Source organism: Diabrotica virgifera, chromosome 9, assembly GCF_917563875.1.
Source record: "Diabrotica virgifera virgifera chromosome 9, PGI_DIABVI_V3a".
Lineage (NCBI taxonomy): Eukaryota > Metazoa > Arthropoda > Insecta > Coleoptera > Chrysomelidae > Diabrotica > Diabrotica virgifera.
The window spans coordinates 104,625,043-104,642,962 of NC_065451.1; the positions used below are offsets into that span (position 1 = coordinate 104,625,043).

The following is a 17,920-nucleotide window of genomic DNA, read 5'->3' on the forward strand; positions in this document are numbered from 1 at the left end:
TCTCTGTTTTGTGCGGCTTGCATCCAGTTGCCGACAATACGTTTCAGATCGTCAGCCCATCTGGTTGGTGGTCGTCCTCTGCTCCGTAGTGCTTCTTCTCGTGGCCTCCACTCGACAATACGTTTTGTCCATCGGTTGTCTGACAATCTGGCGACGTGCCCTGCCCAATTCCACTTAAGCGACGCGATTCTTTCGACGGCGTCCGCTGTTTTTGTTCTACGACGTATTTCTTCGTTTGGGATTCGGTCCCTCAGGGAGACACCCAACATCTGGCGCTCCATAGCCCTTTGAGTAATGCGAATCTTGTTCACTACCTTTTTTGTGAGTGTTAATGTTTCCGCTCCATAAGTGAGTACAGGCAATACACACTGGTCAAAGATTTTCCTTTTTAGGCATATGGGTAAGGTTGGTACTACGCTTGGGGAATTCTGGTCTTAGCTTGTGGCTGTACGGCTTCCGACGGAGGGGCATGTCATATCGCCCATCGGAGAGGATTGTCACTTCAATTTTCAATCTGGTTGGATGAACAAGTAAATTTTTCCGTGGTCACTGTTTCAAGAATACAATATTTAGTTAAAATATTCATTTATTATAAGATTGGTTTATTTTGGAAGGAGCTATTTTTTGTTTTGGATTTGTGCGGTGAGAGGAAGAGTTTTATTTCCAAGTTTCCTTTTGGAAAACAGTGGGTAAGTCGGCTATTAAGTATTCTTGTAAAAAAAAAACATGGTTCTCATTCTCAATACAATACTTATAGTAATATTATAATTGTTATTCTATGAATATAAAACATCAGGTCTTAACGAGTCAATCTCACTATCAAAATCATGTTTCTACAAGAAAAATTCTTTAAAATTAAATTTCCAGTTCAAAATAGTTTCTGAAGTAATGACACTTTTCATTTCCTTTTAGTATCTACGTCTATAAAGTAATCCCTTATTGCAATATATACATATCTTCTTGGTTCATATGTCCTTCCATTTCTTTACATTTCCATTTTTGTTCAAGGTTAATGACACTTACTTCTAAATGTCAATAGCTCCTCTTTTTTCGGTAATTTTTTCTAGAAATTTTTATAAGGTTTTTATACCTTTCTTATATGCCCTGTTTTTTGTGTACTTAAGGAACACCAGCTAATAGGAGATTCTTATGCTTTTAGCCACGGAAGAAAATAAGAAGATGGAAAATTAAGTCAATCATACTTTAATTTGTTTTTTTGGAATACATAATCATTTTGGGGATATTTTGGATGGAATGTGGATGTTTTGTTTGGTTTTTGTGGAATAAAAGTTGAGTTTTCCGATACTGGGCAGCTACCTGCTTGCCGTACCTTCCTGTTGGTGTGGAGTACCTCCCTAGGGTTGGGAACCAGAGGATACCTTATTTGGCTCTCCCCTCATCATCTTCACCGAAGGTTGGAAGAAGCAATCCGCCTACTTTTTGTAGGGACAGGTTTTTATATAACTAAATTTGCATGTCAATTTGTTTTAATAATAACTTCCAATTTTACTATTTTTTTTCTCTTCGTATCAATAACTTTCAAATCACTCTAATAATAATATACCCTCATTGTTTTTTCTTAACCATAATTAACATAATATTCAATATTTTTCAACAATTTTTATTATATTTCACCCTTATTTAATTTATTTAAAATAGCCTAGGATTTATAAACCATATGTAAGATAATGTGCACAGTATCTAGGTCATATCCTATTTAATAATAGTTATTCCAGTTGTCGGATGTTGTCACCTCCGATTAGATACGGTATTGTCAACCAATATTGTAACCCTCATTAATAATAAGTTGTTAAGGTAAATACCTATTCATACTAAATTCATTACATATTTTTTTTCTACTGTAAAACCTGCATTATCGACAGCAGTGTACTAGCCTAGTACGTCGGATAATTAGCTAGTGTAAAAATTGTATATAGGGTATATAGGTTTTTTTATTAAATGTGGTTGTACATACTTATATATGTTTTATTATCCTACCATTTTAATAGTACCATTTTAATAGTATCAGTTAGGTACAGCAATATAGGTCACGTGGAGAAGAATTTATAAAATCCTTCCCTGGCGCTCAACACTACTTCTGAATATCTTCTTGGTCAGTAGTTCCCTTTCTTTTCATTACTCCTTATATTCATTTATTTTCTTTATCATTCCAGTATTTCATTAGGTACCGTCTTACTAGGGCGTGCAAATACGGCCTGATCCTTCCCTGAGCCCTACTGTTTAGTCTCTTCAATTTCCAGCTAGCCTATTTTGAGGAAACTTCCATAAATAAGTAATTATCCTTTAAAGCTATATCTATTCTGCCACAACAAAACCTCGTTTTTGTTACAATTGACGCTCGCCAACGTGGAGCCCGATTTTCAGTAAGACAGTACCTTTCTTTATTTTGTTGCTTATTGTAAATTTTTCTAGTAAGTATCTTTCTGGTTCATTGTTGTATATTTTGTAATTATATAGAGATATTTTTTTTTGATTCCTTTTGTACGTTATTTGGAAAATACACTAGTGCACTTGTATTGCTGTATTGGTACTATTTTAATTTATTTAAAATAATAATTGTAAATCGTGAGTAGGATAATATTTGAACAGGTATATTGGTTGACATTTCGGTCTGGTCGGTTTGGTGATACCTGGATATTTATTTTGAAAAATTTTGAATGATTTATTTTTTTTTGATATCTAGGTACATTACTACTTTTGATTTAGGTGCAGCCACAATATACTACAGTTAGTTAAATTTTTGCTTACCATACCTATATATAATTTATAAAGTTTTCATTTTTTTTATATACATTTTCGTTTAAACAGTTACTTAAATTATTTTAAATATCTACCCCAAATATATATCTCGGTTATATTTGGTTTGTCGGTTTATTCGGTCGTTAGTTTAGCAGCTCGTCGGTTGAGCAGCTTGTTTAGTAGATAGTCGGTTAATTTAGTCGTTAGTTTGTTGGGTTGGGTTCGGTTTGTCGTTGTTGGGTTGGGTTTATTGTTACTAAATTTTTCCTACCACCATGTGTACCTTTCAGCCAGAGCATTTGTTAGTTAAGGAGGTAGATTATGAGCTGAGGATAAGGGAAATAGAGGTTGAAGAATCCGCTAAATGTGATAGAAAACGTAGTCTATTGCGTGGTGCTCTTAAACAAGAGCAAGGAAATAGGAGTTTCCGACAAATTTCAGCTGCAGCTATTCCTTTCCTGGAACAACAACAGGGAATAAATGAGACACTAGAGGATCTTACGCAAAAGATAAATAATTTTAGAGGGACTGTCCAGGATAGCATGTATTCTAGATACATTTCACGTCTTGCTCATATCTCTGGTCGTGTCCACTTATTATGTTGCTCAGATGAGGAGCAACAACTTTACAAACGCTCTATGTCCATTAGGATTCTCAGTCTAGAAGGTGAACTCGATTCTCGAGTAAATCCTCTAGCCACGTCCACTCCTGTTTCTTCGGTTCAAGCCTCTAATTCCTTGTTACATCCCCAGCCTGTGCAGGTACATAAGTGGGGAGTTTCGTTTTCTGGTGAAGGTCATTATGACCAAGTAATTTCATTTTTAGATAGGGTAGAATGTCTTCGTGTTTCGAGAGGTGTGAGTGAGGAAGATCTTTTTTCGGCTTCTGCCGAATTATTTACAGGCCATGCTTTTACGTGGTTTATGAACAACCGTGGTAGCTTTACCACTTGGACTGATTTGGCTCAGAAACTAAAATCTGACTTTCTGCCGTACTCTTTCCAAACTGATCTCTTAGACGAGATCAAGAACCGCAAGCAGAAACCGGGAGAATCAGTGACTATGTTTATTAACACCATGTTGGGTATGTGTAGTCGTTTAGATACTCCTTTAACAGATTATGCAAAAATAAAGATAATTTTAAAATGTTTGTTACCCTTTTACCATGCCCAATTGGCACTGGTTGATATAGCCACTATAGAAGACCTCACAGAAAAATGTAAACGCTTAGAGGAAACTCTATCTTGGTCTCTTAATTCCCCTACCACTTCGCAATTCAATTCTGGTCCTGTTGGTTTTAATTCTCAACCCTCAAGAAATCGTTCTTGGCAATCTAGACCCCATACACCGAATGTGTATGTGACTACTTCTTCTTTTTCTTGCTGGAATTGTCGGGAAGCTAATCACGCATTTCGTGATTGTACCAGACCCCAAACGCGGATTTTTTGCCACGGTTGTGGTTGAGACAACACATTAAAACGTAACTGTTTTAAGTGTTCGGGAAACGAGCATGTAGAGGCTCGTACCCTGAGCGTTCCTCAAGCAGCAGCACCATCAGGGAACATGACCGCAGCTGTAGACGAAGCTTCAGGTCCAATACCCGCCAGCAGCTCGAACACCTCTCAGGAAGGAAGAAACACTTCCAACCGGAGACCAGCACGCCAACCGAAATCAGGGAAAAAGTAATTGTTAGTAACACTTCAGTTGACTCGTACGGTTCGCTTGATCGTAGATTATCCCCTCCAGTCTTAAGCTGGAATTTTAGTAATAAGCATAATCAAGACGAGGAAACAGTTCCAAATTCTATACCAGGTTGTACGTTTGTAAATAATAATAATATGTCTATGTTAATACCAGATAATTTTGAAAATAAATCAGATATTTTGGATTTTGATATAAATTCGTTATTAGTTAGGAAACATAATGATAACCGACCTTATCTTGAAATTGAAATTTTAGGACAATCTTGTTTAGCTCTATTAGATAGTGGCTCGAACATTTCTTTAATAGGTTCGTATTCGCTGAAATTACTAGAAAATACTGATATTAATGTTGTGCCTATTTCTTCTTTACAAGTCTCTACTGCAGATGGTGCAATCCAGTCAATTACAGGTAAATTTGACACAGAAATCGTAGTTGCCAATATTCGGAAAATGATTACATTTTATGTTATCCCTTCAGTTAAAAATTCTATAATTCTTGGCATGGATTTCTTAAATGCATTTAATAGTACATTAAACTGTTCAGATTTTTCGTTATTTATATCTTCCTTTAATGTCGCAACTGTAAGTGCCATTCGTGAGTTCTCTAGTTTGTCTAGCTTAGAACAAAACCAGTTAGAGAATATTATCTCTAAATTTTCTTCTATCTCTTCCAAAGATAAATTAGGCCGTACACATTTAATATCTCATACTATCGAAGTGAACACTTCAACTCCGTTTAGACAATATCAATATCCCATACCTCAGGCATGGCAAGCAGATTTAGGTAAAGAAATTGATTCGATGCTCTCTCTAAACATTATCGAACAGTCAAATTCTTCGTATTGTTCGCCGTTATGGATGACAAATAAGAAGGATGGATCATTCCGAGTATGCTTCGATGGTCGCAAACTTAATAGTATCACTACTAATCGAGATGCTTATCCCATCCCTCGGATAGATATAATTCTTAGCAAACTTCAGAATGCCAAATATATCTCTTCGATCGATTTATCCAAAGCCTTCTTACAAATTCCGTTAAGCGAAGAGAGTAAGAAGTATACTGCTTTCGCTGTCAGTGGTAAAGGGTTATTTCAATTTGTCACAATGCCTTTCGGTCTAGTTTCAGCTCCACAAACAATGTGTCGTCTAATGGACTTGGTTATTGGTCCACAACTTGAACCATTTGTATTTTATTACTTAGATGACATTATAGTTGTTACTCCTGATTTTTCCTCACATATTGAGATATTAGAGAAGTTATTTTCACGCCTTAAAGAGGCTAATCTCACTGTTAATTTAGAGAAATGTAATTTTTGTCGTCCTAATTTGAAATTTCTAGGATATGTTGTTGATCATCAAGGTTTGAGAACAGACCCTGATAAAGTAACCGCTATTAAGGACTTCCCCATTCCTAAAACTACTACACAATTACGTAGGATCTTGGGCATGTGTGGTTACTATCGTCGATTTGTGCCTTCTTATTCTACTTTATTATCACCCCTTACTGACCTCCTTAAGAATAGGAAAAAGGGCCAGACTATCACCTGGACTCCTGAAGCCGATGATGCTTTTCATCGCATGAAGGAAGCTCTTACCAGTGCTCCGGTCATGACTTCACCTGATTTCAGTGAACACTTTTACCTCATGACGGATTGTTCAAACACCGCTTCAGGTGGCGTACTCTTTCAGATGAAAGATGGTTCTGAACACCCCATAGCATATACTAGTAAGAAGCTTAATAAGGCTCAGAAAAATTATTCCACTACAGAGCGTGAACTCCCTGCTATTATTCATGGCTTGGAGGCTTTCCGCTACTATTTAGAAGGTCGTAAGTGTACCCTTATTACTGATCATAGTTCTTTACTCTGGATGCATTCTATGCGTAACCCATCCCAACGTTTGTCTCGATGGATTTGTAAGTTGTCAGCCTTTGATTATAATATCGTCCATCGTAAGGCAAATGGGGTTGTAGTAGCTGATGCTTTGTCTCGAACGTTTGATGTCAATCTTCTTGACTTATCCACTTTAGTTCCGGATGCATGGTATCAGAAAATGGTGGAAAAGGTTACCCAAGAACCTGATCAGTATCCTGATTTTAAAGTAGAAAATAATATCCTTTATAAGCATGTTGTTAGTTCAGTAGAAGCTTTGTCTAATATGTCTGATTGGAAGATTGTTGTCCCAACAGCAAACCGGGATGAAATTCTTCGTACATTTCATGATAATGTGACATCTGGTCATTTTGGTTCTTATAAAACATTTAGTAGGATAGCAGAATTATATTATTGGCCTGGCATGCGCACCTATATCAAGAAATATATTTCTAGATGCAAAGTTTGTGCTACTTGCAAGCCAAGTACTATGCCACAAGCTGGATTAATGGGTACTTTTAGGAACATTGACTTCCCATGGCAGATGATATCCATGGATCTGATTGGACCATATCCTCGTAGCTACAATGGCTATACCTATTGTTTGGTGGTTGTGGACTACTTTACAAAATTTCCACTAGTTTTTCCTCTTCGGAATGCCACTGTCCCTGCCATTGTGAAATATTTGGAGGAACAAGTCTTTTTGTTGTTTGGTATTCCCCAAATTGTGTCTTGTGACAATGGTCCTCAATTTGTGTCTAAGGCTTTTAAAGACCTTCTAACTAAATACAAAGTTCAGAAGATCTTTTATAATGCTGCATACCATCCGCAAGCTAATCATAGTGAGCGAGTGAACCGCAGTATTGTAACAGCCCTTAGATCATACACATATCCAGATCACAGAGCTTGGGACCAGTATATTCACTCAATAGCTCAAGCCATAAGAACTTCGGTCCATGAAGTTACTCAATGTTCTCCAGCTTATTTAAATTTTGGTAGGAATATTGCTTTGTCTGGTGATTATTTTGGTTTAATTTCGGACAATTCCACAAATCTCCCTCAGATCTCTGAGAAGCTTCATCGTTTAGATGATATTCAGACTTTGCCTCCAATATTTGCAGACATCAGAAAGAAGTTAAAATCTTCTTACCTTAAGTCACAGAGTCAATACAATTTGAGGAAAAGAGATTTGCGATTCTTTGTTGGTGATCGGGTATTAAAACGTAATTTTGTTAAGTCAAGTAAAGGTGATGCTATTTCTGCCAAATTTTGTCAGAAATATGTCCCATGTGTTGTCAGTAAAGTAATCTCTCCTTTAATATATGAATTAAAAGATAGTTCGTCCAACAGGAAACTTGGTCGATTTCATATAAAGGACTTATTACCAGATAATACTGTCAACGACTTAGAAACTTCGTCATCAGAAGAAGAAGATTAACTTAACAATATTGATCAAGTTAATTCCTCTTTCTAAACTTTAGAAATACTCGATTGTTCAATGAATAGGTTAACGATTGGATTTTGATTTTAGTCACCAGATAGGGACTCTATGTTTTATCTATTATAGTAGTCTTTCTAGCTTTCCATATTCTATGTATCTGAGATGTCATTAGTTTATTATTGAGATTTAGCTTAGATGGGCTTAATATTGAACTGGTATGGAACTGTTAACACCTTGTATGTGATTATGCTTATATATGTCATCACTTGTAGATTAGTGTATCTACCAAATAGGTTTAGTTTTGTGTTTGATTTTGTAGTTTCTACTGGAAAGTTAATGGAACAGTGCTTAGCATGATTCCTTGGTACATTAGCTTAATTTGTCTAAAGAAGTCATTGTGATATTTGTTTGGGTAAATGCAATTTTAGTATACAGTGTGATTCCAAAGTCATACTTCATGTGTCCAAATTTTGATAAAGTTAATTGAGATTAAATTTATGACAAAGACTATGAAACCATTTCATTATTTCTTGTAGTGAACATTTCTTAGGAAAGTGGTTTGCCTAGCTTGGCTATGCAAATACGTGGGTTCGAGACTTGTTGCTTATCGACTGTGCACCTGATAGGAAGCAGATTTCATTGCTCACAGTTGTCTAGTTCCAAGCCATACCTCAATTAGTTCAGATGCGGAATCTTTATGATAGAATGTTTAATCATCATTTTAATCATGCACTAGGCATTCTTATTCGATTTTCAGTTTACATTCATTCTGAAGAAACTTAGTCTTAACTTGTATGTTTATCTATCCTTCTTAAGTTTTACTATTTTATTATTCTGATAATGATGGTAACTTCTTTACTATATTGAAATATTGTAGCTTTTGTATTCACCGAGGGATTATTTTGTTCAAGCATCATCTTTCCGAGGAACTAAATTTTTTTTTGTTCATATGTACCTTAGGGTCAGGATCAATATCCTGTTCTCTGTGAGTAACTAGGGAACATTTTCTTAATCTGCCGTTTCTTTAGAAATTGATTTACCTGTTCTCTAGTATTTCCATAATTGGATTTATTTATAAGAGTTATTAATATGTGACTTCTTGAATTCTTTCATGAGAGATGACTTCGAAATATTGGTTAGCTTCTTCTGGCCATTCTTATCAATCTGTTGTAGCTATAGCTATAGTTAGAGAATCCCAGAGTAAGCTAACTTCTGTTAGGTCAACTATTCGATTAGTTACCCTTAGATAGATCTCCCATTGAATCTGATACAAATCTGATGATCAGTTGAGTTAGGGTCATGGTAACAAATATGTAATCATCATTAGTACATTTAGCGCTAAGTGTAGCATTGCTCAATTAAATCTGCCTGATTGTTCCACCTTGGATATGCTTCCCTATAAATCTGTTGTCCACTGTCGGATCAATTTAGGATAAAAGTCTTGCTACAATAAATTTTCCCCTTTCTTGTTAATGACTCTTATATTTAGGTTAGGTTATACTGTGGTCTATTTTTTTTGCATGTTGAGAATTGGCTACGAGATTTCTACGGACTGTTCACTTTGGATATGCTCTATTTAAATCTGTTGTCCATCGATAGAACAGTTTGTACTACTCGTCCCATTCGACATTTTTTTGATTAGAATTTATCTGAATTATGAAATTTAGCAAAGGGTTATAATAAACCTTAACTATGTATGTTGGTACCATATGTGATATATTGGTCATTAAGACAACCCCATTTACATGACTCATAATTTGCGGTTAGGTATAATCGATCGAGTCAGCTGTAAGTGTGAGTAAGTTAGTCGTCGTATAGGTTATATTAAGTTTTGTATTCGAATATTGTGGTTATGGTGTTCTTGTTGACTATAATTTGGGGTTTTATATAAATCTACTAAATCAACTGGAACACAATTTGGTCTTTAGGATATATATCAGAGGACTGGTCCTACGAGTTTGGACGATGTCCTACGATAGGTTAGTTTAGAGTAGTGAAGTAATCATAGGTTCGCACTATATTTTTGCTATTTGGTTTGTTCACGCCTGTGTTGGATCCCACAGCGTGTGATTTTTCTCTATGAATACTTGCATTAAGTATTTATAAGTATATATGGAAAAAAATTGTTCCTAAGATCAATTTTTTTCCGAGTAATGGGGGAATGTAACGATGAGTGCCATCGTTACGATATTATTATATGTATTCCTATAAGCCACCTAATAAGTATGCAACCAGTTATGCGTTCGTGCTTAGAACGGGTTACCTAGATTTGTGACCAAATATAATAGAAGGTTGGTACTACGCTTGGGGAATTCTGGTCTTAGCTTGTGGCTGTACGGCTTCCGACGGAGGGGCATGTCATATCGCCCATCGGAGAGGATTGTCACTTCAATTTTCAAACTGGTTGGATGAACAAGTAAATTTTTCCGTGGTCACTGTTTCAAGAATACAATATTTAGTTAAAATATTCATTTATTATAAGATTGGTTTATTTTGGAAGGAGCTATTTTTTGTTTTGGATTTGTGCGGTGAGAGGAAGAGTTTTATTTCCAAGTTTCCTTTTGGAAAACAGTGGGTAAGTCGGCTATTAAGTATTCTTGTAAAAAAAACATGGTTCTCATTCTCAATACAATACTTATAGTAATATTATAATTGTTATTCTATGAATATAAAACATCAGGTCTTAACGAGTCAATCTCACTATCAAATTCATGTTTCTACAAGAAAAATTCTTTAAAATTAAATTTCCAGTTCAAAATAGTTTCTGAAGTAATGACACTTTTCATTTCCTTTTAGTATCTACGTCTATAAAGTAATCCCTTATTGCAATATATACATATCTTCTTGGTTCATATGTCCTTCCATTTCTTTACATTTCCATTTTTGTTCAAGGTTAATGACACTTACTTATAAATGTCAATAGCTCCTCTTTTTTCGGTAATTTTTTCTAGAAATTTTTATAAGGTTTTTCTTATATGCCCTGTTTTTTGTGTACTTAAGGAACACCAGCTAATAGGAGATTCTTATGCTTTTAGCCACGGAAGAAAATAAGAAGATGGAAAATTAAGTCAATCATACTTTAATTTGTTTTTTTGGAATACATAATCATTTTGGGGATATTTTGGATGGAATGTGGATGTTTTGTTTGGTTTTTGTGGAATAAAAGTTGAGTTTTCCGATACTGGGCAGCTACCTGCTTGCCGTACCTTCCTGTTGGTGTGGAGTACCTCCCTAGGGTTGGGAACCAGAGGATACCTTATTTGGCTCTCCCCTCATCATCTTCACCGAAGGTTGGAAGAAGCAATCCGCCTACTTTTTGTAGGGACAGGTTTTTATATAACTAAATTTGCATGTCAATTTGTTTTAATAATAACTTCCAATTTTACTATTTTTTTTTCTCTTCGTATCAATAACTTTCAAATCACTCTAATAATAATATACCCTCATTGTTTTTTCTTAACCATAATTAACGTAATATTCAATATTTTTCAACAATTTTTATTATATTTCACCCTTATTTAATTTATTTAAAATAGCCTGGGATTTATAAACCATATGTAAGATAATGTGCACAGTATCTAGGTCATATCCTATTTAATAATAGTTATTCCAGTTGTCGGATGTTGTCACCTCCGATTAGATACGGTATTGTCAACCAATATTGTAACCCTCATTAATAATAAGTTGTTAAGGTAAATACCTATTCATACTAAATTCATTACATATTTTTTTTCTACTGTAAAACCTGCATTATCGACAGCAGTGTACTAGCCTAGTACGTCGGATAATTAGCTAGTGTAAAAATTGTATATAGGGTATATAGGTTTTTTTATTAAATGTGGTTGTACATACTTATATGTTTTATTATCCTACCATTTTAATAGTACCATTTTAATAGTATCAGTTAGGTACAGCAATATAGGTCACGTGGAGAAGAATTCTTCCCTGGCGCTCAACACTACTTCTGAATATCTTCTTGGTCAGTAGTTCCCTTTCTTTTCATTACTCCTTATATTCATTTATTTTCTTTATCATTCCAGTATTTCATTAGGTACCGTCTTACTAGGGCGTGCAAATACGGCCTGATCCTTCCCTGAGCCCTACTGTTTAGTCTCTTCAATTTCCAGCTAGCCTATTTTGAGGAAACTTCCATAAATAAGTAATTATAATTTAAAGCTATATCTATTCTGCCACAACAAAACCTCGTTTTTGTTACAATCTACAACAACATAAACTCACTTACATTGGCACAATGCGAAGAAATAAAAAAAATTCCTCCACAGTTCCTTCCGCGACCAAATCGTAATGAAGGCGACACTTTGTATGGATTTACCAAAGACCTAACACTTTTATCCCGTACAACTAAGAAAAATAAAGCTGTGATATTAATTTCTTCCGTGCATCATTCCATAGAAGTAGATGCAAATAATGGACTACCAGAAATAAATTATTTTTACAACTTGACCAAAGGGGGTGTAGACGCGTTGGATGAAAAGTGTGTAAAATATTCCTGTAGCCGCAGAACACGTAGATGGCCCGTGGCTATTTTCTATAAAATAGTAGACGTACGTGGAGTAAATTCATACATTGTTTACTTCGATTCCCGAAAATAATTGGACTAGATTCAAATTTACAGAAACCCTGGCCGATGAACTCGTTTCCTCACATTTGCATAGAAGATATGAAATGCCAACATTACAAAGGCAGCTGAAGGAAATGATCGGAAGTATCCTTGATATTCCCGAAAATAAGGCTAACGAAGAAAAAAAGCTTGAAATAAGAAAATATTGCTAGATCTGTCCATCCAAACTAAGAAGAAAGACTGCATATTTATGCACAACGTGTCAAAAACCCATATGTTTGCAATGTTCTCGAAAAATTTGTATAAATTGTACCAGGGTAGAATAGATTTTTAACGTTTTTTGAGATTTGCAGGTTTTGTGCAGAATTGCAATTATGTTGTTTTTAATAATTTTTTATATAAAATGTACCTATTTTTAAACATACATATACACACACCCAAACTTATATGGAATCACCATGTATTTCAAAGTAATATTTATTTCTTTTGAAAAAACTTGTTATTGTTGCGAAGATTAAAGGTTTTTATTGAAAATAAACAAATATATAAGACAATCGGATAGTACAGCCCGGTACGGTATAGATTACTTGCTTGAGTTGCAAGTTGAACGAAAATAAATAAACTAACTTTTGCGTCCAAAAACGAAAATATGCCTCATGTAGGGTTATAGACTTACAACGAGGAAATATTATTGGTCTTGTGGAGAAAGTAATGTTCTCAGATGGACATAGCTGCAGAGCTAGGCGCAATACAGGGCGTTCTGTCCAAAACATATGCTAGGTAACAGGAACTAGGAAAGCTCAAAAATAAACCAAGGGAAAGTCGCCAAAAGTAATAACGGCTCTCCACAATCGTTTAATTGTCTAATCAGCTGGAAGACACCCAACCATTTCTCACCAGCAGCTTTTGGAAGGTACAGGTGTAACTGTTTCACTTGAAACGATAAGAAGAAGAGTTCGTACCAAGAAGTATACACCAGGAGACAGTTATGAGGTCCCGAGTTATCCAGGCAGCACAAGATTGATCGCCTAAATTGGTGTCTTCACCACCAAAACTGGAACATTGAGAAATTACAAAATGTGCTATTCTCAAAAACAGTCAGGATTTAATGTAATCAGATGGAAAATCAGATGACCCACGAAATCGTGTACTTAGAGGTCGAGGAAGACAAGCAAGAACAAAAACTGTCAGATCTGTTCACAAATATACAAGGGGAAGTGTAATGTTCTGGAAAGGAATTGTGATCCGTAAAAAAACTCCTTTAATTTTCATCCAATCAACTTTAACTGCTCACAGGTATGTTGATAACCTGTAGTCAGGCTCTTGAGAGGTGCAACAGGAGAAAATTTAATTTTATTGCATGATAATGGACCTCTACATACCATTAGAGTGACTAAAGGCATCATTGAAGCAGAAGGTATCCCTTGTTTGTAGTGGTCTGCTTGCTCACCCGAGCTTAATCCTATAGAGTATTTGTGGAATATGCTTAAAAGAAAAATTAAAGCTCGCAGGGATAATCCAGAAAACACCGCACGGCTAGTACAAGCTGCTTTTAAAGGATGGAGCAACCTACCACAACAAAATGTTGATAATTTGATTAGGAGCGTACCCACGCAAACTGAAGCTTGCATAAGGACTAGAGGTGATAACACTGACTACCACAAAATACAAAAAAAAAAAAATAAAACAAGTTAAACATCATTCGTTTTACATTGAAATTTTGTATGCGATTGACTTTAAAACAACCACTTTCAATTTGTTTGTTAAATACTTTATTGTTTTATTTAATTGTTATGTATTTGTTATTAAATTGCTTTAAAATAAATATTGTTTGACTTCGTTTGTTCGTTTTTTCAAAATCGCACGGAATACTAAGAAATATCAGATGATTCCATATAAGTTTGGGTGTGTATATTATATTTGTTTGTATATGTTTAATTTTTTTTGGAATATGACTTTAAAATTTTTGTGTAATACAGCTTTTTTAGCCAGGAGGCTATCAGACTCATGGTCACCATTTATGTAATTAAAAATAGAGTCACCAGTTAAGGGTTAATTGCAAATATTTCATCAAAAAAACTTCTTATTTATTCTAAGGGACTATCGACACTTGGAAATAACGTAGTCTTTCATTCTGCATTTAAATTTTTCAAAAATACTTATTAGGTTTCTCAGGATTCAAAAAAATAATACATTTAAAACACATTAAAAATTTTGACAGGTGACATTTTGCGCCTTTCCCCTTAATCGAGAATTTGACAAATGAAACAGTTTAAGTAATGACATAGTAGAAGCTACTAGTTTAAATAGTTTCAAAAACAAGTTTCATGAAAACTAACTGGATATTGTTGTGGTATAATGTTTGATTTTTTTTTTATAAAAACGGTTATAAAATGTAAGGATATATTTTATGTTTTCTCTTCATGAGAATAAATTTTGTAATCTTATTTATACTTTCTACTTTTTGAATCTTTTTGTAATTTGCTATTCTTATAAGAACTTTTTCTAAAAACCAATTCTTTTGGACCAATTCACAAACCATAAGACTACAATACGCTTCCGATGTATATACATTTGTACCTGGTCCTCCCTACAGGGTGTCACAAACTTAACATAAGAAAAACATTTCATTTCTTCCACCCGGTATAAGTACAAAAATGAAGTTTGATACAACCTTTGCACAACTGTGTAAATACTGAAGAAAAATCTAAAATAATAAAAAAAATACGAGGAATCGTTTAATATATTCACGAAACAATCAACTTGAAAATGAGCATAGTTTTCTATACCCCTAACTTTTGACGAGCGGTTTATTTTTAAGTTTGGGCCACATAAGCTTTGCTTTGACTCGGTATCATTTTATAGTAATAATAATTGATAATAATTTATAATAGATTTTAAAATTTATTTCTTTGCAGATATCTAGCTACCGGAGCTAGTTTCAATGCATTGTCTTTTGACTATCTGATGGGAGCTTCTACAATACGAGATATTACTAAAACTACATGTGAGCAAATATGGAATAGGCTTCAACCATTGTACATGTCAGCCAAGCAAGAAGGCGACTGGATTAAAATAGCAGACGAATTCTATAGTCGCACAAATTTTCCCAACATCATTCGAGCAACAGATGGCAAACATATCCGGATTAACATGAAGAGAAGTATCCATATTAGAGTGAGCTGGGTGTTATTGCGGTATTGTTAAACTATTTTATTGAAGCAAAAAACTGTGATTTATATTTTATAGTTTACATTTACATCTCTTGACTGCGATAGCTAATTCTGAATGATTATTTTAATGTAATTTATATGGTGCTACCTTAATATGTTTTTGTCCTAATTGAATCTTTTTTAAACTATCCTACCTCTATTTAAACTTTGCTTGGTCTCGTCCACCTCAGTAGTTACTTATCAAATAATAACGGTTATTGCTATTCATCATTGTTTTTAGACATTTCCTCGTCGTTTCAATCCCCTTCGCATTTTAATATAGTTTCAGTTTTATCTTTTCTCGGTTCAATCATCTTAAAAATTAAATTTGACGTTTAATCTTCTTTTTTCTTTCCTTAGTCTGTGCGGTCTTCTAGTTACAAAGTTTACCACCTTTAATGACACTTCATCCTAGAGTACTACATGTTATGTCATCACTGACAGTAATTTGACATTTCACCGGAAAGTTCCTACACCTGATCTGTCCACAAGATGGTTCCTCCCAATGTGGAAGTTTTACAAAAATAATTTTATAGTCAAATTATAACATATTGCTAAAAAATCTTAAAAAACACGTAATAATGAAGTTTATAGAACAATAGATAATGTAAACTAGTGGATTCTTCCTCCTTCCTGGTCTAGTAAGTTCATTAACTGAGGTGGGCGCTGTCACCACATGCTTATAATTCTCATATTACATTGTGGGTCAGTCCTTTGCCTTTGTTCCTGTATTTTAAGCTGATGATGGCTCGTGATGAGCCGAAAGGCGTCTTTGTATGACTTTTTAACATAAAAAAATTTTGTGGTACTTCTTCGAGTTTTTTGTACTTCGATATCCGATTAAACAGCCAAAACATTCCGGTTCATCATATTTTAACTACAAAAAGTTCTTTTCTTGCGTGTTAATGGCTTGGACAGACGCAGATTATAAATTTGTATACATTGACGTTGGTTCTTATGGAACAGCTAGTGATTCGGAAATATTTAAAACATCAGAAATAGTTAAAAGGCTTTCCAAAAACCGATTAAATATTCCCTCCGGAAGGTAATTGCCTAATGATGACGACGGAGATGTTATTCCATTCTCTGTCGTAGGGGATGAAGAGTTTGGACTTGGGAATCATATATTAAATCCTTATGCAAAACGAAATTTAAACTACACCAAACGAATTTTCAACTATAGATATACAAGAGCTCGACGAATAGTTGAGTGTACTTTTGGGATTCTCGCTAACAAATGGCGTAGTTTTCATCGGCCAATTGAGGTCAATATCGATTTTTGTGTCCGAATTATTCAAGCTTACTGTATCCTGCATAACTATCTAAGAATCAAAGATGGAATAAATTTCGCAGAAACTCTCTACAGTGGTACCATGAATAACTTAACTATAAATGAACACAACTGGGGAAGAAATAATATGAATAACGTGCGACAGTACATGTCGTCATACTTTATTTCTCCTGGAGGTGCAATTCCGTGTCAATATAACAAAGTGTAACAATGTAATAATATATAAATGTAGTATGTAATATATATATAATCAGTATGACGTGAATAAAATAAAAATTAAAAGCAATAGTTGCATACCTTTCTTTATGTTGTCCGCGGCACTAAGCTCATTCCAATCAACGAAAACTGCTTCACAAACTTCCTCCCAAAAATTTTTCTTCATATTCGCGTCCGAGTACTCTTTCAAACTTTTTTTTATAAAGCGCAGGTCTTTGCTAGACTTCTTCTATTAATTTCACAACGCAGTTTTCTACAATCAACGATTGTGAATTAAACGCCATTTTGTCTCAAAATAATCCAAAAATATTCGCACAGCACCAGTATCTTACACCAAAGCTGGGAGCAAACTGAACTAATGATATGTACTAACTAAATGGCTGCATCTATTATTTTCAACTACTTTTTAACCCCTTCCAAATTTTAGGTAATTAATCTGGAAATACCAAGCAGTAATTTACAAAAGTATCCCTAAACCAGTGCTGCAAAAGGTTGCAAAGGTATAATTGTATAATGCATCGTTAGATTTTCGATACGATATTATGATTTCGAGTATAGAAATATAAAATATGAATACCTCGTTGTATCGATACATATCGAACATCTCTGTTTCTTATACGTTGTTCTGGAAACGAGTTATTTATTTTGTCTCACTAAAAGTTTTATATTTTCATTTTTCTAGTTTCTATATCGGTAGATTTTTGTTTCATTTCGGTATATCGTTAAACTGGAGCCAACTGGAATCAAAGAGCACAAAATGTAATAGATAACGAGCCCCGTCCAGAAATTGAAATCAGGAGAGGAGTTAGGCAGGGATGTATTATGTCTCCATTACTCTTTAATGC

At 34.5% G+C, this 17,920-nt stretch overlaps 2 long non-coding RNA genes across 2 annotated transcripts; both read left to right on the top strand.

Moving 5' to 3' along the window:
* The first annotated feature begins 408 nt into the window (after nucleotides 1–408).
* LOC126892719 (uncharacterized) lies at nucleotides 409–1,974 on the top strand. The gene is made up of 2 exons (XR_007700978.1): nucleotides 409–689; nucleotides 1,160–1,974. It is a non-coding gene; the product is annotated as an uncharacterized LOC126892719 (long non-coding RNA).
* Nucleotides 1,975–10,223: 8,249 nt separating this feature from the next.
* Nucleotides 10,224–11,625, top strand: LOC126892720 (uncharacterized). Its single transcript, XR_007700979.1, has 2 exons — nucleotides 10,224–10,349; nucleotides 10,810–11,625. It is a non-coding gene; the product is annotated as an uncharacterized LOC126892720 (long non-coding RNA).
* The last annotated feature ends 6,295 nt before the right edge of the window (nucleotides 11,626–17,920 follow it).